We start from the raw sequence: 21,129 nt of genomic DNA on the forward strand, positions 1-21,129 counted from the left end.
AGACTAACACAGCCCCCAAATATTTTATTTTGTTTTTAAGGATTAACCTTAATGAAAACCCCTCTGAACTTGCCCTCCATTCTCTCTCTTGATTAGTCACTTTCTGAAGGAGTGGAGGAAAATCATGTACAGTCGCTGTTGTTAATATACACTTGACTTTTTCAAGCTAGGCTGAGCCCAGGTATTGAAGAAAGTTAGTTAAATGACATTTCAGAAGCTTAGTCATCCTGAATAAATATTTTCTTTTCGACTAAGTTTAAGCAGAAAACATAATTGCATTTAGGTAGAAAGGCATAAAAATCGACAACAAGCAAAATCATTTGCCTTATCAATGCTACCACAACCATTCATGAAGTACAAAGTGCTTCTGTATGCTGACAACTAAAAGCATCTATCTCCTTACAGCTCACTGTCTGCATGGGCAAGATTCTACTCTTTGGTTGTCTTCAGTAATATAATTTTATTATTCTACCATACCCATCAACATAACTTTACTAGTCCAGGTAACTCTTGCACAGGAAGGAACAAATGCAAATAACTGTTCATTTCAGAAACTTCTACTGTACCCATCAACATAACTTTACTAGTCCAGGTCATTCTTGCACAGGAAGAAAGAACCTGAAAATAACTGTTCATTTCAGAAAATTCCAGAAGAAATATTCAAATGAACAGCAAACAGACATTCAGCAGATGATAGGATTAAAATCAAAGCTCTTGCCTCAAAAGCTTCCCCTAGTTGTGTCCACCAATCAAAACTATTCTATCATGATCCTTACCCAATCCTGATCAAGCTTCTACATTCAAAGAGCTACCTTAAATCACACTCCAAAATCTCATAAATATCCAGACTGTGCATGCCCCTCCATCATGCTATTAAGACTCTGTCAAGGTAGTGCTCCTCCTCACCACAGTCAGGATAAACTCAATTTTGCCTTAGCAACAGATTATTCCGGTGGCATTTTTGAGGACCCAGAATTAACAATACTCCTAACTCCTTCTACTCTCACAACAGCCCCTTTAAGAAGCTGGAACAGATCTTAGCTCCATTTTATAGTTAAGGAAACGAAAGTTCAGAGGAGTTAAGTAATCTGCCAAATCAAAGATCATGAGCAGTGGAAGAATTTTTTTAAATAGAAGAAAACAGAATAAGAGACTTCTTAATACCAAGTATGAGATCTTAGAAGTCGACCTGTACATACAGGGGAATAAAAGATCTCGAAGACCAGAAGGGACAGATAAAAATAGAAAAGACATAAACCCAGGCCTCCATTCTCTTCAAGAGTGCATTTAGATACAAAAGGATGTTTAAATTGTTAAAGATGACAAAGATGACCAGTACCCAAGAACCTAACAATTGAAATGAGGCAAGAATTTAAACATTGGAATGGAGTGACTCCAATTCCCATTTCTTACAGAAGCCAAGAAAGACAAAATTATTAAGAAGCACATGGTGGAGCTGCAGAAGAAATGTGGCGGTAATTGGGAAACTGGCAATTAGGAAATCACTTCTTGAAAATTAAGATAAAAAATATAGATGAATGAGAAGGAAAGTGCAGAAATATCAGTATAAAATACTAACAAGACTTACTAGATGATTTTCTAGTGACAGTTATTGTAGGTGGACATATATTAGTTACATGTTTCCTAAGGCCACATGGCAGAAAAATTTACGGAATTAGTGTCCAGAGGAAAGGCACATCAAAGATAAAAACATGATAAAGAAGAGCCAAATGGAAGAAGTACAGACAAAAACGAGGCTTGGTTTTGTTTACTGTGGATAGTATGATGAAGTTCATGAAAAGAAAGCAGGATTTAGTTGAAGAATGGATGCTTTTAACAGACATAAAACATATCATTTCAGAGGTGTCACTATAGTTAGGCCTCACAAACAAGATCATATTAAAAAAAATAAAGATCTAGACCAGAAAACCAGGAGAATCAGAAGAAAGAAGGCACTGAAACCTGGTACACAGAACTAGCCCAACATCAGAAAAAGACACTGACAAATGTAAGGAGTTAAAATTTTAAATTCAGCTAAGCCCTCCTGAAAATCAGTGAGGGATTACAAGAGGGAACTGAAGTATTACAGGCAGCAACCACCACTGCAGATTAAGGCACAGCAGAAAGACATGGAATAGGGAAAAGCTGAAGGAAAACTGTCAAGGATTATGTTGGAACAACATCACTTACTTAGAAGTCTGTTCTAAGTAACACAACTCCCCAATTAAGTGAGGAGTTTAAGATGCCACCTCTCCCCAGAACCGTTTTTCACAGGCCCAAAAGAAATCCACAAAAAAGGCAGGGCCAGCAAACCCTATAGCAGCAAAACCTATACCAGCTCAGAATTGCAGAATTCACAGCGAAAATGGAAAGGAGCTGCACCCATCACCAATATCCCAACTTTGCAAGAAGGTAGTACTCTCTCATATACTCAAAATGGGCATTGGTATCTGCTTCTTCCTTACACTTATTTAGAGCATTTTACCAAGGACCTTTATTTCTCTGTAATTCTTTGATGCCCTGCTGTTCTGAACAGAGGCAATCCAATCCAATTCCGAACTACTCATTTTCCACTGAGGCAAAGGTGTTTAGAAAGAAATGAATCAAATATATAAACTAATTATAAGAAGGGAAAGGTTCTCAGACGGTGATACCCTTACAAATGGGATGATCAAATTGCCCCCAAAGTACTTCCCAGCTCACACACACTTCCCCTTTACTCCTTTTATATTGCCTAATTTGGCCTGTCTCCTCCTGGTTTTCTGTGAACTCATGAAGCTCATATGCCTAAGACTTTGAGCTATCATTTTGCAGGCTGAGAAGCTATGACTAATAAATTCGTAGTTAAAACACCTGCAGTGGAGCCCAAATCTCCTGCATTTTGGTGAATAAAAATACTTTTCTGGGATAAAAAAATTGTTCTCAGTCTCCAGATGATAAAAAGATGATGATTAACACTACTTACTATCCTTTTCTCATGTATAAAGAGCACTCAGTCTTTCTGTCACTTTATTTTTATTTATTTATTTTTATTTTTATTTTTATTTTTTTGAGACAGAGTCTTGCTCTGTCATCCAGGCTGGAGTGCAGTGGCACGATCTCCACTCACTGCAACCTCCGCCTCCTGGATTCAAGAGATTTTCCAGCCTCAGCCTCCCAAGTAGCTGGGATTACAGGCATGCGCCACCACACCTGGCTAAGTTTGTATTTTTAGTAGAGATGGGGTTTCACCTTGTTGGTCAGGTTGGTGTTGAACTCTTGACCTCAGGTGATCCACAAGCCTCAGCCTCCCAAAGTGCTGGGATTACAGGCATGAGCCACCACGCCCGGCTATGTCACTTTAATAACAGACAGAAAGATGATAGCATTAGGAGCATGGAGCTACCAGCTTTTTGCCCAAGTGTTTAAAAAGTGGACCACAGATGTAACACACATTTAAGTGAAGTATTTAAAGCAACTGATACATCTCAAACTGAGATTGCCTTCAAGGGTACTAAAATTTAAAGATTCATCTAATGTCCAACTAAAAATCATCTTTAGGTATGATTATTAGTTGAAGCAAACTACAAGGCACAGGGTGTGAAGAGACATGAAAGTTTAAAAAAAACTGAGCGGCAACAGTACTGGACATTTCTTTTGAATGCCCACATTCTAAAGCTGAAAGCCAGAGGGAGGAGTAGTGTCTGCAAAATGCCATAGTTTTATCTCTAGCTATGTATATATACATGTTCTTCCATATTTGCTGGCTGTATCTTGGGCCACATAACGAAAGTCCCAGACCTGTGATATCCCTTGGGTTGCTTGTCCAGTTGGGGAGATGTTGAAGCAGAGAGAGAAGTAGGAAGGGAGAAGCAGACAGGAGACAGTGCCTTGAACATACATGGCCCACATCACCTTTCACATCAAAGGCCTTTGTCTTCCTGTTTGCTTTATTGTCATCCTCAAAAGCAGCTCTACAAAAAGCCACTGTTCACAGCCCTCTCCCTACCTCTAGGCTGTAGGTCCTTGAAGGTAAGAAACCATTTTTATTTGTTATTCCATGTTTCCTGATCCCCGTTTTCTGGGGATCCAACCTCTGTAACACTTCTCCCCTGTAACTCTTCTCCCCTCAGACAGACAACAAAAGTGATCAGAGAACCACATCTTAAATCCTTTTAGTGCTCTCATATTTTTCTGAGCGGTTTTCAGTAGTTTTTTCTACAATCACACAACCACATGTTGTAGCTTCTGGATAAACAAAGTGATTAAGAAATGGAGGAATGATGGTAGGTTAAGGAACTATTATTTTTGTGAGTAAACCTCCTGGAGATATTTGAGTCTCTAAACTCCACACATTTCATAGAAGTTTGATAGAAATTAAAACAAAACACAAACCTCTAGCTCCTAACTGGTTTGTATACCCAATGAGTAGCTGGCTAACCTCTCCTCTGAAGAGCCCTGCACAGAGAAACTGCAGGAAATGCATGTCAGTCCCAGAGCTGGACTCTCAGTGACCAAGAGATAAGATTTTTGGGATCACTTCTGACTCATTAGAACACCATGAAAAATAAAAGTTTCAAAAAATGCCTGCATGTGATAAGTAAAATGAAATGAGACAGTAGGGTCAATGCACTATGAGAGAACCCCTCATTTTAATAAAATAATCATTACAGCCCTTGATTCTACTAACAAGTGACAAAATAAGGTAGCAAGAAGGGAGAAAAAGCTTTTCAAGGTAAGGGCAATATTTATGTCATTAAGATGCACCAAGTTACCTTCTACTCTGGGTATATATATAATGAATCCAGCTAAATCATGGACAAGAAACATTTGGAAATTAGATAAAATTGATTCCTAGACTCCAGTAAAAGTTCAAGGGGAGGGGAGGAGGTGAGGAGCAGACTCAGATGGGAAACAAGTCATTATCAACTCCTCTGGAATACCAATAAACCTCAGTTTAGTTAAAGCATTTTTCTATGGAATTTTATAAACATCCCTCTGTGATCTCTTGATATTTCCAAGCTAACATACATGTGCAAATGGAGGACAGGTTTACGTAATGGCCAAAAATGAGAGAGGCTGACAATTGGTAGCTGGACAGTGTTTTCTGCTTAATAGAGGAATCAAAATATCCACTGGGTTTAAATACCCAAATGACCTACGCTTATACTGACCAGGCGTGTAGGGTGACTTCGTTTTGATCAAAAATCCAAGGAAACAGAGGACTTGTTGGGTTGTGGGTTTCCTGATGGCTTGGTGCCAGCTATGGATTTAGTTGATAAGGCCCAGTTTCTCTGTGTACATATTTGAATTAAATAAGCACCTTTGATGGACAAGGCCTCTAACTGGTTCTAATTAACACTCATATAGGCTGTGAAAACCTTCATCTGCATCCATTTTGTTTTGTGAGTCAAAATAATACATATTTTTAAAATAATTCTCCTCTGTGACTTATATATATCCTTACCTCCACAAGGATCCTGAGAGGCAAGCACTTAGCAAGCAGCCCAGGTTAAAGCAGAAACAGGGAATCTGTTGGGAAGAGGTCAAAATTAGGGGAAAAAAGAAGTTGCTCTAAGCAGCAGTTTATACATACTCCTTTGTGTACTATAAATACTTCTTCTTGCTCTCTTCCCACCATGCTTCCAGTTCCCATCTTTCCCTGTCCCTTCTACTGAAGTCCTTGCCCCGTCATCAATCACTATATCACCAGAAGGACCCATGCAAGAAGAGCAGAGCCTCTATCCTGACTCTGGGAGAAGAGCTCAAGCCAAAGCTCACAGGTCTTCTATTTGAGAAATCTGGCAGTATGAGGCTCTCCTGAAGTACTTGTGGCTATCCAGAGTGCTTATGCAGTATTCCACTCCAATGGCCTGAAGATTCTGCCTGATCCAGCCACAGTACAGCACCCTCATCAGCTTCTTCTAGGCCTTGAGCACAACTTCTTATTTATTTATTTAGTTTGTTTGTTTATTTATTTATTTAGTGTCACTCTGTCACCCAGGCTGGAGGGCAGTGGTGTGATCACAGCTTACTGCAGCCTTAACCTCCCAGGCTCAAGTGATCCTCCCACCTCAGCCTCCCAAGCTGCTGGGACTACAGGCGTGACACCACCCCCAGCTAATTTTTTAAAATTTTTTGTAGAGATGGGGTCTAGCCACATTGCCCAGGCGGTCTCAAACTGCTGTGCTGAAGCTATCCTCCTGCCTTGGCTGCCCAAAGTGCTGGGATTACAGGCGTAAGCCACCGGGCCTGGCCTGGGGCAGAATTTCTTTTTTTTTTTTTTTTGAGATGGAACCTCACCCTGTCGCCCAGGCTGGGGTGCAGTGGTGCGATCTCGGCTCATGGCAACCTCTGCCTCCCAGGTTCAAGCGATTCTCCTGCCTCAGCCTCCCAAAGTGCTAGGATTACAGGCATGAGCCACCGTGCCTGGCCCATAACTTCTTAAATTGTGTCTACACACAAACATGTATAAGTGTCTTTTGTCTCCTTTATTTTTAATTTTTTTATTTCCATAGGTTATTGGGGAACGGGTGGTGTTTGGTTACATGAATAAGTTCTTTAGTGGTGATGTGTGAGATTTGGGTGCACCCAACTCCTAAGCAGTATACACTGCACTCAATTTGTAGTCTTTTATCCCTCACCCCCTTCCCACCCTTTCCTCCTGAGTCTCCTAAGTCCATTGTATCAGTCTTTTTCTTTTGAGACGGAGTCTCGCTCTGTCGCCCAGGCTGGAATACAGTGGCACAATCTTGGCTCACTGCAACCTCTGCCCCCCAGGTCCAAGTGATTCTCGTGCCTCAGCCTCCCAAGTAGCTGGGATTATAGGTGACTACCACCACGCCTGGCTAATTTTTGTATTTTTAGCAGAGACGGGGTTTTGCCATGTTGGCCAGGCTGGTCTTGAACTTGAGGTCAGGACCTCAGGTGACCCACCTACCTCAGCCTCCCAAAGTGTTGGGATTACAGGCATGAGCCACTGCGCCTGGCCCATTGCGTCATTCTTATGCTTTTGCATCCTCATAGCTTAGCTCCCACTTATGAATGAGAACAATGTTTGGTTTTCCATTCCTGAGTTACTTCACTTAGAATAATAGATGCCTCACTTAAACCTGAGGTCCTTCACTAGGAGGCAGCTTATTCCTAGTACCAATTCCACACACTAAGAATAGAAATATGAACAGGACATAGAAAGCCTCTCTCACTTGTGTTTACATCAATGGGCAGTCCTACAACTGGTCTGCATCAAGCCAAATGAACAGAACTGCAACTGTTCCTACAAGGATCCTACAAGGTCTTTTCACCACTCCTATATATGCTGCTACTGAAGTCATACAGACGATACATCTGCATTAACCATACAACTTGTTAAATGCTACACTGTACAATGCTTTTCAGAACATTAGATTCAACGAAAACTAGAATCTTTAAAATAAATTCACTGAATTTTTATGTCTTTCCCAATTGTATGCATAATATTTGAGTCTAGTAACATGGACTAGAGTCAGATATCTGAATGAGAAAGCATAGATTTACTGCAGGTCCTCAAATAAGGTCATTTTCTACAACATTGTTTCCTTATAAAATTGATGAGGAAAAAAAAAAAATCAATTCCCGGCTGGGGCTACTGTCTGGGTGGAGTCTGCATGAGTATTCTCCAGGTACTCATTTCCTCCCACATCCAGAAGATGTGTACGTGGGGTTAACTGGCATGCCTAAATGGTCCCAGTGTGAGTCAGCGTGGGTGTGTGTGTGAGTGCACCTGGTGATGTAATGTCCTGCCCAGGGTTGGTTCCAGCCTTGCACCCTGAGCTGCTGGGATAAGATCCAGCCACCTGTGACTGCTTGAAACAGAGTAAGTAGGTTAGAAAATGACTCAATGAATGAATACAAAATATTGTAAAATAAAAATTCAGAAAGTCTATGATAATCATACAAATGCACAACAATAAATGACATTGTGCTAAAGTGCTCAGTGAGTTTGCCATATTTGTGATTGTTTTTGAACTGCATGGTGGTAGGAGATACTTCTTAGAATTTTCACTTTGCAAATGTTTCTTCCTTAATTTAAATCCACCATCACGGCTGGGAATGGTGGCTCATGCCTGTAAAACTAGCACTTTGGAAGGCTGAGGTGGGAGGGTTGTTTGATGCCAAGAGTTAAAGACCAGCCTGGGCAACGTGGTGAGACCTTGTCTCCACAATTTTTTAAAAAGAATTAGCCAGGCATGGTGGCACACACCGGTAGTCCCAGCTACTCTGGAGGCTGAGGTGGGAGGATCACTTGAGCCCAGGAGTTTGAGGCTGCAGTGAGCCATGTTTACATCACAGCACTCCAGCCCGGGTGACACAGCAAGACCCCAACTCTTAAAAAGTAATAATAATAAGGCCGGACGCAGTGGCTCACGCCTGTAATCCCAGCACTTTGGGAGGCCAAGGCGGGCGGATCATTTGAGGTCAGGAGTTCAAGACCAACCTGACCAACATGGTGAAACCCCATCTCTACTAAAAATACAAAAAAATTAGCCAGGCATCATGGCAGGAGCCTGTAATCCTAGCTACTCGGGAGGCTGAGGCAGGAGAATTGCTTGAATCTGGGAGGCGGAGTTTGCAGTGAGCCGAGATCACACCACTGCACTTCAGCGTCGGTGACAGAGAGAGACTCTGTCTCAAAAAAAAAAAAAAAAAAAGGTAACAATAATAAAAACAAATAAACCCACCACCGCAATGACCACCACGACTCACTGATTCACCAAGAGCTGGGTAATTATTGTATCTTGTTTTTGTTAACCTTTCTTAAAGGTATAGATAGCTCACCTTTATTTCAGTGTTTAATAGTAAAAGTGTTTTCAGTCTTTATTTAGAAGTTTGGTGATGTTTTCATGACCAGAAATATACGCCATGGAGACCTAACTCTTGCTTATATCAATCAGCCAATGGTAAATTTGGTTTTGTCATAAGTCATTTTGCTTCAAAAGTTGCAGTTCACAGGAACTTATTGAAGACATTAAGTGAGGACTTACTGTACTTACTAAAATTCAATATAAAGACTCCTCACTAGAACAAATATGGATATTTTTCATAGAAAGATTAGTTAGAAGAACATTAAAATGTTAGCAGTGGTCATAATTCTATGCAGTTTGATTGCCAGTAATTTTTTAATTTATTCAGTGTTGTGTAAGAGCTGGCTCATATGAGGTGGTAAGTGCACATCTCTTCCAAAATCTGCATTCAGTGTGACAACACTTGAAATTGGTGATGGTGGAATTATTTGCACCTTAGAAATTGACAAATGCCACATATCAGGTTTTTTCTCTTCTTTTGGAGAGTCACTTGTTAAACAAAAAGCATACCACTTTTTGTAGTCTCTAGACTTTCCTTGTGAACACATAAAATTATAATTTGAGGTTACTTTTAAAGAAAATGAAATTTGAGCAAATTAATCTTTGTGTGTATAGCACGTTTTCATGAAGTATTAAGAAAAATATGTTTTTCTCCATAAAAGATCTATAAACCCAAATAGCCTTGCCCTAAAATTTCCACTATAATTTAATCTCTCTCCTGTACCCATATAAACAAGCATGAAAACATGAGTGTGGAGAGAGGAAATCACACCAAGAATTTATAGAATGTGAAAATTTCAAGGCCAGGTATGGTGGCTCACACTTGTAATCCCAGAACTTTGTGAGACTAAGGTGAGAGGATTGCTTGAGGCCAGAAGTTCCAGACGAGCCTGGGCAACATAGGGACATCCCATTTCAACAAAAAAAGTAAAAAATCAGTTGGGCATGGTGGTAGTGCCTCTAGTCCTAGCTACTCAGGGGGCTGAGGCATGAGGACTGCTTGAGCCCAGGAGTTCAAGACTGCAGTGAACCATGATCATGCCACTGCACTCCAGCCTGGGTGACAGAGTAAGACCCTGTCTCAAAATTTTTTCTTTCAATTAGTAGCCATTGACAGAGTAGACCCCAGATGAGTTAAAGCAGCAGTCCCCAACCTTGTTGGTACCAGGGATCAGTTGCGTGGAAGACAATTTTTCCACAGACCGGGGGTGGAGGGATGGTTTCGGGATAAAATTGGATCCACCTCAGGATCATAAGACATTAGATTCTCATAAGGAGTGTGCAACCTAGATCCCTTGCATGTGCAGTTTACAATAGGGTTCATGCTCCTATGAAAATCTAATACCGCTGCTGAGCTGACAGGAGGTGGAGCTCAGGTGGTAATATTTGCTCGCCCGGCTGCTTACCTCTCACTGTGTGGCCCGGTTCCTAACAGGCCACCGCCCAGTACCAGTCCACGGCCCGGAGTTTGGAAACCCCTGAGTTAAAGGGCAAAGGACTGGACCTCTTAGGAATCAAGAAGCTAGGTCCCACTTTAAGTTCTGAATAGGGTCACTTTCACCTTTCCTAGGTTTCTACCTCTTGGGCTTATCTGCCCAAACAGAGATTAACCCTTTTGGATTCCTCTACCTTGTGACTTACTTTTTAAATGCCAATACTTAGAGAAACTACCAAAGAAGAGACCCAAGATGACTGTGAAGAGCAGTGGGTAGAACAAGTGTGTGCAAAAGGAGAAGGTGTCACAGTTATAGTTAGGATTCACTCTTTTTTTCATCTAGCAAACGAGCTAAGGTCACTATCAGACCACTTGATGAAGGAACTTGGTGGCAAAGCTCCATTAAGTGGTTTTAGGTAGAGTTTTTTTTTTGTTTTTTTTTTCTAAATAACTCTGGCCCCAGTTTTTACTGGACGGGAAATAACAACAATGATTTCCACCTTCCATGGTTTAAAGTAATTTAGCCATTTACAGGGATAAATCAAAAGGCTTTGAAATGTCAATGTGCTATGTAACAGACACTTTAGTTTCTAAAAAAAAGAAATGAGGATTTTTTTTTTTTTACCTTGGTTGGGTGAACTTCAGATTACATGATGCTACCAGAATAAAATATGTGCTAACAGAAAAGTAGAGGAATCACAGGTATCTACTGAGACTAAAGGTTAAAAGATACTCTTAGGATAGTGCATATTTATATTTAGCATTTAATCCTCCATTTCTTACGTTGTCAAGTGTCTTCACCTAATCTTCAGTGAACTAATCACAACCCAAATGTGACTTTTTACAGGCGAGGAAAGAAATTTCTAGGACTGCTAGTTAATAGGCACCTTCCATCCCAGATAGCTAGAGTCCTGCTGGATGCTGAACTATGATGCTAGCCTCAGTGTAATGTGTCCTAGTTGGTCAGAACAGAACTCAGCTCAGAGCAAGAAAAAATCTGAGATCCTTAGCCAGATTACAGGGTTGTGGTTTCCCAAGAGAAGACAGTATAATCTATGAGGAATGTGCAATACCTGAGAAAGGAAAGAAAATAAATAAAGGAAGGTGGGAGAGGTGCTAAACCAAGCACTGTATGTCCTCCCTCCAATATGTGCATTCAGGAAATGGAGAGCTCATTCATGAGTGCCTATTGTGTACTAGATGCATTACAAAGATTATGACACTTGATTCTTACAACATTCTGATAGCAAAGAAGGATTCCTGTTTTGCAGAAAAGGAAAACTGAGGCCCAAAGAGTTAGTTAGGAACTAAGGATAGAAAGTTACTGATGGCCAGATGCAGTGGCTCACGCCTGTAATCCCAGCACTTTGGGAGGCTGAGGTAGGAGGACTGCTTGAGCCCAGGAGTTTGAGAATAGCCTGGGCAACACAGTGAGACCCCACTCTACAGAAAATAAAAAATTAGCTGAGTGTGGTGACACACATATGTAGCCCCATTTACTCAGAAGGCTGAAGTTGGAGGATCACTTGAGCCAAGGAGTTTGAGAACAGCCAGGAATTCTACAAAAAATAAAAAATTAGCTGAGCATAGTGACATACCTGTAGCCCCAGTTAGGAGGCTGAGGTGGGAGGATCACTTGAGTTCAGGAGGTCAAGGCTGCAGTGAGCTGTGATTGCATCACTATACTCCAGCTTGGGTAACAGAGTGAGACCCTGTCTCAAGAAAAAAAAAAGAAAGAAAGTTAGTTACTGGTAAATCAGGCTTAAACTGAGGTCTGTCTGACTCCAAAGCAATCCAAGAGGAAATTTACAAAGCACCAAGAGTGAAAACTACATAATTCAGGCATTTACTCTACAGATGTTATTAATAAGTACAAATCATAAGGCTTACTGTTAAATGGCTACAGGGAAAGACCACATTCCAGAACATATGCCATAGCAGGCAACAACTCCAGAAGTGTAAACTTTGGTTAGAAGATCCCCACTCTAAGGTTTGGTATTCCCATGTACTGAAAGCTTGAATCCCAAATTGATATGAAATTCTATCATTCATCAGAAAGGAATTTTGACCCAGTTACTGTATACCTTGCCTGAAAATTGACAGCAATGGTGAAATCAAGTTCAGACACAGGATCTCCACATGTTTGAAACAAACATATCAGATAGCAATCTAGGGGGAACAGCACAGATGCAGGAATGCTTACCAATCAACCCTTGTGGTTGGCTGCTATATAGAACAGAGACTATGACCCGGACAGGCACAAGGGAGAGCATTTATTATATGGGAGCATTCAACATAACCCAAATAACATTAGCACTTTTTGTCATGATCTATTTACCCAAATTCATTCATCCCACTGTACTTCTTTTGTGTAACAAGACAGGAAACACAAGGCTTAGGGAGCCTTAGCATGCAAACCCCAAATCTTTGTCCCCAGCTTCCAATGCCTGAATTCATTGACAATTTTTAACAGTGTCACAAAGTGTGAAAATACTATGTTAGAAACCAGCTGAGCTGCCAGACTACTGCCTTAGAGTGAAAATGAGCCCAGTGTCTTTCAGACTCAGAAACTGGAACCTTGTCATACCAGCAATGTCTGCAGAGCAAGGAAATGGACAACAATGTATGGAACAGTAAACATCTGAAGGAGTAATAACCTACATATTACTTTAATTGCTGGCGTATACCTTCAGGAACCCTAGCAAATAAATGTCACAAGTGGAGCAGGCTGGCAGACTACCATTCCCTGACACCTACTTGGTCCTCAGGACCTATCTTTTCCCTCTTTGTATATATAAGGCTGGCTTTCAAATTACCTTCAGACCCATATTCTCATACCTGAAACAAAGGCACCTGAGCAGCACTCTGCACTCCTTAACTCTTGAAGTTTTCTACAATCCAGTCCAGTCCCTCCTGCTGCTGTCTCTTACTGGTTTTCCAAAAAATAGAAATAAAGATCAGAACTTTGGTGTTAAAAAGTCAAAATCAGGTTTATTTGAAATCAGAACAGTCTAAGTTTGTCAATGTCTCTGTAACAGTGGCACCCACAGTGTACATGAGGAACACAATTAAGAAGTAGAAAAATATGCCCCTGTCTAATGAAAGGAACAGGTTGTAGAAACAGAGTCAGTATCATGGAGTCAGCAGTACTTAGGAAGAGTGACTACCACTGTTGGTAGTCCCTATCTCTAGAACTCTAGGAAGGGGTTTCAATACCATCATTAATGATGCACAGGGGACAGGAGGAGGGGGCTGCCCTTCATAAGACACTAGTCACCTCACACAATGTAAGGACACCCTGAACTTGTCTAGGTGATCTTGACAATTGATTCCAATTCCATCTTTTTCACATTACAGACCCATAGGCTCACTGGTACTGGACTTTTCCATCACAGGTTCTGAAGGAGATGGTGACTGTATGAATCTGCCAAGAGACTTGCCTGTGGATGGACAGCCCAGCACCACTGCAGGAAAATTACATAACTTGGAACTCATTTTGGTGGATGGCTGGGGAACACTTCCTTTTCCACTTATTCAGAGAAACTTCTGAAAATGGTTGGTTGGATCAAGGTACCCAATCATGCAGGGTGAAACATAATATGATAGGAACTGCATTAATCTTGTGGTTACAAGATCAGACAAGACTATTGCTTCAGAGGCTTGATTGTCCCTTCAAAATAAACTATAGTTCATCTTGCTTTAATCAAACATTATAGGGGAATTATATATTAAGCTAATAGGCAAGATCTCAACTTCTAGAAAGGGGAGTCTCAAAGATGTCAGTTGATTGTATTCATTACCATGGTGAAAAAGACTCATACAGGATCACAGATAACAAATTTTTGAAATCGGAGGTTTGAGTTGTTCACCAGGTTATACAATAGCATTCTCATGGTGTATTCGTGTCAGTAATTAGTAACACAGTAAGTTAGAAAACCATGGACATCAGAAGGAAGCTAGTATCATTTAGGATAATTTCACGAATAATTGCAACCATTAAATAATGTTGGTGCCATCTGACACTGAGAATAGATCTTCAAAGAAATAATCCACAAAAGTTTACAGTTGCTAATATTGGCTTTTGTGGGTATGCTCTTTGGAAAATATCCCCTCTAGGATTCTATGGGCGAAGTGGACATAAGAAAAGTGCCTTCGGCCTAATACCTGGATCTAAATTCTAAATTCTAGGGTTAGATTATTATTTAAGATCTAGGGCTCTGCTCAAAAAGTCAGGATCTATGAGGCTAGTTAATATCTTAATTCCTGAAATCTTGGCACCTTATATTAGCAAAGGCAGAGGTAACTTTCATTCTTACCAACAACTGATTTTTCAGGTTTCTAAATTCAATCTAGAAGGATATTTGGAAAACACCAACTTTCTACCAATAAAGGTACTAATAAGTCATTCAGATGCTAGATAATATATATAATTCAAATCCAAATCAAGAATAAACCAGGCTAGGCCAGGCACAGTGGCTCACGCCTGTAATCTCAACACTTGGGAGGTTGAGGCAGGTGAATGTCTTGAGCCCAGGAGTTGGAGACCAGCCTGGGCAACATGGCAAAACCCCATCTCTCAAAAACAAAAAGAAAAACAAAACAAAACAACAACAATGACAACAAACCATGCATTGCGGCGTGCACATCCCAGCTACCAGCTACTTGGGAGGATGAGGTGGGGGGATCACTTGAGCCCAGGAAGGCAGAGGTTGCAGTGAGCTAAGATTACTGCCACTGCACTCCAGCCTGGGTGACAGAGTGAAACCTCTCTCTCTCAAAAAAACAAAAAGTAAAATTAAATAAACATTTTAATCAGTATCCAGAAAAATTACTAGATTAAATCATTCAACAAATATTACTTGAGTGCCTGCTATGTATCAGGCACTATTAGAGACACCACGTTTACAGCACGGAAGAAAAAAGTTCTTGCCCCCATGAAGCTTAAAGTCTATTGAGGAGGAAGAAAAATTAGCCAGGCATGGTGGCACATGCCTATAGTCTCAGCTACTCAGGAGGCTGAGGTGGAAGGATTGCTTGAGCCCAGAAGTCAAGGCTGCAGTGAACCACGATGGCACCACTGCACTCTAGCCTAGGCGACAGAGTGAGACTCTGTGTCCAAAAAAGAAAAAAAAAAAATCCTCAACTCTCATAGCATTATTTAACAGATAATGTCAAAAAAGAAATATAAGCCAGGTGCAGTGGCTCACGTCTATAATCTGAGCACTTTGGAAGGCCAAGGGGGGTGGATCACTTAAACCCAGGAGTTGGAGATCAGCCTGGGCAACATGGCAAAATCCCGTCTCTATAAAAAATACAAAAATTAGCCAGGCGGGTTGGCATATGCCTTCAGTCCCAGCTACTCAGGAGGCTGAGGTGGAAGGATCACTTGAGCCCAGGAGGTCGAGGCTGTAGAGTGCCGTGATCACACCACTGCACTCCATCCTGGGTAACAAAGCCAGACCCTGTCTCAAAAAAAAAAAAAAAAAAAAGAGTAAACCAGGCCAAAGACTAATAAGTAAATTCAATCAGCACCATTTAAAAAAATACTTACACTTTATCCTCAAAGCAAAAATCTTGTTTCTCAGTGATTATGCTCAAGTTTTTGAGAGAGACTAAAGTTTTCCTTTAATTTTAATTATCCCACTGAATACACAATAGGAGTCACAAAATGGCAGTAGGAATGTAAAGAAGCCAGTGCTGCCAATTTAAAACGGCTGCCTTTTAAGTGTTACTTGTAGCACTGTGGCACACTGCGTGGCTAAGGGACAGGGTTGGTGCATGCCAGCCAGGAAGCGAGCAGAAGATCCAGAAGGATCTAGAAGGATCTACTTCCATTTTCTCTCCTAACCTGGCCCTAGACAACTTCTGTCCTCCTTATTCTTAAATAGAAAACTTTTTTTTTTTTTTTCTGGGAAGGAACACCTTGGAAAGAGGACCTATGCCAAAATGTATAAATACCATTATATTAAACACACAACTATACTGTACAATAAAATTCAGATGAGGCAACATGACTTCCAATGGCTGTTCACTGCCAGAAAGTAAACATTCGACGTTACAGTTAATTTCCTCATTTACACACTGAAATACCTCCGTCTTTTAAAGGAAATGTATGCAAAAAACTCGAGCAGAATTGAATACATTGAACCTCAACACACAATTGTTTCAGGATATGATATCCCAAAAAACTTTCTGCAGTGGCTGGTGATTGGCACTTGTGACAATTTGGTGTTCTAAAACAAGCTCTCAGGCAAATTAGCAATGTGTGCATTTTTACATTAAAAATACCACAAACGGGCTGGGCACAGTGGCACACGCCTGTAATCCCAGCACTTTGGAAAGCCGAGGAGGGTGGATCACCTGAGGTAAGGAGTTCAAGACCAGTCTGGCCAACTTGGTGAAACCCCGTCTCTACTAAACATAGAAAAATTAGCTGGGCATAGGGGCGGGCACCTGTAATCCCAGCTACATGGGAGGCTGAGGCAACAGAATCACTTGAACCTGGGAGGCAGACGTTGCAGTGAGCTGGGATCGTGCCACTGCGCTCCAGCCTGGGCGACAGAACAAGACTCTTGTCAAAAAAAAAAAAAAAAAAAAAAAAAAGAAAGAAAAGGAAAGAAAAGAAAAGAAAAGAAAGAAAATGCCACAAAACATTCTTTCAATTAGAAAATTCTTTTCGTTATTTGTAAATTGAAGATAATACAAAACTTTTTTCACACAAAATTTATGAAAAGGACTAGGACCCACATTTAATGGAATAAAATGCTACCTAACACAGAATTCCTCTGTAAAATAAAATTCCAAATTCCATTAAATGGCAGCCGATGATAAGACACTTAAGTGCAGTCACTGGTGCAAAACATTAAGGACACAGCCAGATGATTAAATTGTGCATTTGTAAATCAAGATTACTCCAAAACTTTTATTTTATAAGGAAATTAATGAAGAGGAAACAAGGCCAGAATTTGGACAAATAAAATTATACCAAATAGGCTGTTCTGTTATAAAATGCACTCAATCGACAGTTAATTTCCTCTACTGCAAACTGAAACTTGTACAAAACCTTTCATAAGAAACCTATGAAGTTTCCAATGCCAACAATATTTTTTTAAGAGACAGGGTCTCGCTCTGTCGCCTAGGCTGCAGTACAGTGGCACAGAGGCAGCTCACTTCAGCCTCGTCCTCCTGGGCTAAAGAGGTCCTCATACGTGGCCAAGACTACTCGGGGACACTACATCTGGCTATTTATTTATTTTGAGATGTAGTCTCACTGTGTCGCCCAGGCTAGAGTGCAGTGGCACAATTTCGGCTCACTGCAACCTTCGCCTCCTGGTTTCAAGTGATTCTCTTGCCTCACCCTCCCCAGTAGATGGGATTACAGGCACGTATCACCACGCCTGGCTGATTTTCATATTTTTAGTAGAGACGGGGTTTCACCGTGTTGACCAGGCTAGTCTCGAACTCCTGACCTCAGGAGATCCACTCACTTCAGCCTCCCAAAGTGCTGGGATTACAGGCATGAGCCACTGCGCCCGGCCTAATTTTTTTTTTTTTTTTTTTTTTTTTTTTTTTTGTAGAAATGAGGTCTCCCTCTGCTGCTCAGGCTGGTCTCTAACTCCTGGACTCAAGCCTCCTTCCCACCTCCCAAAGCACTGGGATTACAAACACTAGCCACCACAGCTAGAGAGGCAGAGCATCCATATTGTTTGTAAAACATCAACTGCAATTAAGACCAAATTTTTAAAGGCAAATGAATGACAAATATGAGAAGCACTCTTCGTGGAATACAATTAAATTCACAACTATACTGTATAAAAATGCAAAATAGCGAATGACCAACAGGAGGCTATCTGAAGTTGTCAATGAACAATTCCTGCACTGACCAGACAACATTTTCAAGTTTTAAATACCAGAAAACTTTTCTTTTATTTGAAAGTGAGTGGATGAAAGAACCGACTCCAAAAGATAACCACAAATATTACATTTTTAAAAGAAAGAAATACAAACAACATCGCAGCAGCTAATGGCCCTTAACTGTCCTAATACCGTGCACAATCCCTCCCAATGGGAAGCTGATTCTTTCCAGGTCCAAAGTAACAGAAAGAGAGGCCAGGCGTGGTGACTCACGCCTGTAATCCCAGCAGTTTGGGACACTGAGGCGGGTGGACCACCTGAGGTCAGGTGTTGGAGCTCAGCCTGAGAAATATGGTGAATCTCTGTCTCTACTAAAAATACAAAAACTAGCCAGGCGTCGTGGCAGGCGCCTGTAATCCCAGTTACTCAGGAGGATGAAGCAGGAGAATCGCTTAAACCCAGGAGGCGGAGGTTGCAATGGGCCGAGATCATGCCACTGCACTACAGCCTGGATGACAGAATGAGACTCCGTCTCAAAAAAAACAAAAACAGAAAAACGAAAAGAAAATAAAAAGTATACTACTACATTTCATATAGCCACATATAGAAAGCACACTACAAATATCTAACTCTTAATAACTATTACAAATGAAAAGCAAATTGATCTTACAATAGTTTGTGGAAGAAGTCGACACCCCTGACACACCAACGCTCCACCACATGCCCACTTAACGATCGAAAACAAAATGGGCCCCGCCACAGGGGCAGGCTTCTTTTATTGCCAGTGTATGGCTCCACCCTCAAAGATCCTGATTGGTTGTGACTGAAACAATTGACCGGGATACTGTCTACTCCCACCTTCTCTATAACAGGAAACTCCGTCCACACCCCGGGCCTTTGCTCCTGATTGGTGGGAAGGATTATTGCTTGGAGGTGTTGCGCGTGCAGTGGCAGGAACTGTGGGGAACGGAAGGAAAAAACTATCACAAAGTAACTCCCACGAGACTTTCTGCGTGGTTCCCGCAATGAATTCAAATAACGTGCCAACCGCTGTTACATTTTTTGCATATTATTGCCTTGTACGGGAAAGATCTTCCCAGCCATTTCTACCGTTGGGATGAGACTCAATTCGTAGCAGAGAATTGAAACCCACCCCTCAGCATTTACCTTTGGGAAAAAGGAACGGGCGTGATGCCAGGACGGGGATCTACAGTGAAAAATGAGCCTAAATAGCTGTACACCTAACAATTGTGCATAGGAAGTAAGGGCATTAAATTGGGGATGGTGCCGCCATTGCAGGCGAGTTAAACAGAATGGGCATTAAACTAAGTGAGCATAAGCAGTTAGGAGAGAGTTTATACGACTGGGAGAATGGATGTGGGGTGATAAGAGGACTGAGGAAGGGGATCACGAGTAGAACTAGGAAACGGCCATACTAGCGTTTGAATCCATGACCCTCTAGCACCAATGTCTGTGTCGTAGACCACTATTTAAGAGTAATCAGCCTCCTACTAGAATTTCCTTTCCCCCCATCTCTGTCCACCAATTAGGTCCCAGCTCAAACACAGCCGCCTCCATGATGCATTCACTGATCCTTTCCCTCTCTTAACAGGCCCTCTCTTGCTGCTATCAGGTGGGGAATACGGGAAAACATTAGAATTGGGGTGCAAGGGAGTGCTGTCAGCACTGGCATCAGTTAGCACCGGGCTGGATGTGGCGAGAAGGACCCAGATTTGTACTGGGATGTTTGCATTTGTTAGGTTGCAGAAATTCTGCAAAATCCAGTGCAAAAAAATAACCTAGCCCATACCTGTCTCCTGACTGGTCAGAGAATTATAAATTTAGACTACAGTTGAAAGTAAACTTGGTAGGGCTGGGCGTGGTGACTCACGCCTGTAATCCCAGCACTTTGGCAGGCCGAGCAGGTGGATCACCTGAGGTCAGGAGTCTGAGGCCAGCCTGGCCAACATGGTGAAACCGCATCTCTACTAAAAGGAGGAAAAAAATTAGCCACGCGTGGTGGCGCGTTCCTCTGATCCCAGCTACTCGGGAGGCTGAGGAAGGAGAATCTCTTGAATCCCAGAAGCAGAGGTTGCAGTGAGCCGAGATAGCTCCACTGCACTCCAGCCTCGGCGACAGAGTGAGAGTCTGTCCGAAGAAAAAGAAAAAAAGAAAAGAAAAGAAAAGAAAAAAAGCACTGCAAAATATAAGATAAAATGCAAAATCAGTTTCCTGACAGCCACTGTGCTGTCCCTGCACCTGCTCAACCAACCGTGGCATGTATTTCCTTATTTTTAAGTGAAAACCACCACAAAACTTTAGACAGCATACATGAGGGGACCAAAAGCAATATTTAAACAAATAAAATATTAGAGTCATCACTTTGGAAGGTAAAACACAACACTGTGACCAAATTCAGCTAAGGGACCCAAATTGTCTTAAATCCAAAGCCCTCTAGACTATTTAAGCATGCTATTAAACATATTAAAGTATAGTATTTGCTGCACTTGGAGGCTCATGTCTATAATCCCAGCACTTTGGGAGGCCGAGGCGGGTGGATCACCTGAAGTCAGGTGTTGGAGCCTAGCCTGAACAATATGGTGAATCCCCGTCTCTACTAAAAATACAAAAACTAGCCAGGCGTCGTGGCAGGCGCCTGTAATCCCAGTTACTCGGGAGGACGAGGCAGAAGAATTGCTTAAATCCAGGAGGCGGAGGTTGCAGTGAGCCGAGATCGTGCCACTGCATTACAGCCTGGATGACAAAATGAGACTCCATCTCAAAAAAATAATAATAATAAAATAAAAAGAAAAGAAAAAGTATACTATTGCATTTCATATAGTCACATATAAAAAGCACACTACAAATATCTAACTATCAGTAACTATTTCGAATGGAAAGCAAATTAATCTTACAATAGTTTGTGGAAGAAGTCGACACCCCTGACACACCAACGCTCCACCACATGCCCACTTAACGATCGAAAACAAAATGGGCCCCGCCACAGGGGCAGGCTTC

General features: G+C 41.5%; 1 protein-coding gene across 3 annotated transcripts in view; it reads right to left on the reverse strand.

Moving 5' to 3' along the window:
* Positions 1-21,104, reverse strand: part of USP26 (ubiquitin specific peptidase 26) — a 69,880-nt gene extending 48,776 nt beyond the window's left edge. The window contains exons 1-5 of one of the 3 annotated variants that reach the window (XM_054676613.2): positions 21,027-21,104; positions 18,970-19,068; positions 13,096-13,186; positions 11,856-11,969; positions 5,447-5,511 (exon numbers count right to left, since the gene is read on the reverse strand). The gene's annotated coding sequence lies outside the window, so the exon portion shown is untranslated. Of the gene's footprint in view, positions 1-5,446; positions 5,512-11,855; positions 11,970-13,095; positions 13,187-18,781; positions 18,860-18,969; positions 19,069-21,026 lie in introns of those variants that run through there. The other 2 variants (XM_016942967.2, XR_008542018.1) reach the window with 2 other exon arrangements.
* Between the last annotated feature and the right edge of the window lie 25 nt (positions 21,105-21,129).

Source organism: Pan troglodytes, chromosome X, assembly GCF_028858775.2.
Source record: "Pan troglodytes isolate AG18354 chromosome X, NHGRI_mPanTro3-v2.0_pri, whole genome shotgun sequence".
Taxonomy (NCBI): domain Eukaryota; kingdom Metazoa; phylum Chordata; class Mammalia; order Primates; family Hominidae; genus Pan; species Pan troglodytes.